Source organism: Fulmarus glacialis, unplaced genomic scaffold, assembly GCF_000690835.1.
Source record: "Fulmarus glacialis isolate BGI_N327 unplaced genomic scaffold, ASM69083v1 scaffold9472, whole genome shotgun sequence".
In the NCBI taxonomy this organism is placed as follows: Eukaryota; Metazoa; Chordata; class Aves; order Procellariiformes; family Procellariidae; genus Fulmarus; species Fulmarus glacialis.
In genome coordinates this window covers 24,017-24,793 of record NW_009197134.1, presented here as the reverse complement: position 1 = coordinate 24,793, position 777 = coordinate 24,017, and the positions used below count along the sequence as shown (strand labels likewise).

Here is a 777-nt window from a genome sequence, read left to right as displayed (position 1 = left end):
GGTGGGTGGGTGGGGAAAGTCATACCATTCTAAATTAATAGTTCATTTCTCCAGAAGAAACTCTGGGGGAAATCATATTGTGTACATTAATAATAAGGGCACATGGTACTGTTGGTAAGAACTATAGCTGTGTTTTTAAATCTTACATAGATGGTATGTGGACTGTGCATGTGTCTACACAGTGCCTTATGCTGCCATCTTGGTTTTGGGGGTTGGGGGTGGGGAAAAAGTACCTTGTGATGAGTGAAAGGCATTAAATAAAAACATGTTTACATTTTGGGGGACTAGATTACCTGCCTTCTCTTCTCTCCAGCCACTCTTGGATGTAGAGGTTATGTAGAATACATACTCCCCGTTTCAAGGTGGAGTTAGGCTAGAAGGACTGTGAACAGAGCCCCTCAGGTGCAAAATGGAGCCTGTAGCCAGCTATTCTGTCTGTTGGTGGGGCAAAGACTGAAGACATTCAGTGACTGTGTCCATTGGGAGAAAACACGGGCACTCGGCAAATCTGACTTGTCCTGCAAAGGAAGGTAAAGGGTAAGCAAATACTGCAGCTGTGCATATTTATTTTTATGTAAATAAATGCATCTACAAGTAAGCTTCAGCTTTAGGATTTCTGCTGAGCTGGCCTGTTAATTCTTGCTGTCAGAATATTTCAATTCTCTGGGCCTGGATGAATCTCTGGTTCACTTTCAGAACTGCTCATTCTTGCTTGCTGTGGCACCAAATAACCTCAGAAGAACCAGAGCCTCACTGGAACAAGGTGTTAGAGAGAGA

At 43.2% G+C, this 777-nt stretch overlaps 1 protein-coding gene across 1 annotated transcript in view; it reads left to right on the top strand.

Moving 5' to 3' along the window:
* Positions 1 to 274, top strand: part of EYA2 (EYA transcriptional coactivator and phosphatase 2) — a gene marked incomplete at its 5' end in the record, with an annotated part of 36,130 nt that extends 35,856 nt beyond the window's left edge. The window contains one exon of the mRNA XM_009572426.1: positions 1 to 274. This exon is cut by the window's left edge and continues 601 nt beyond it.
* Between the last annotated feature and the right edge of the window lie 503 nt (positions 275 to 777).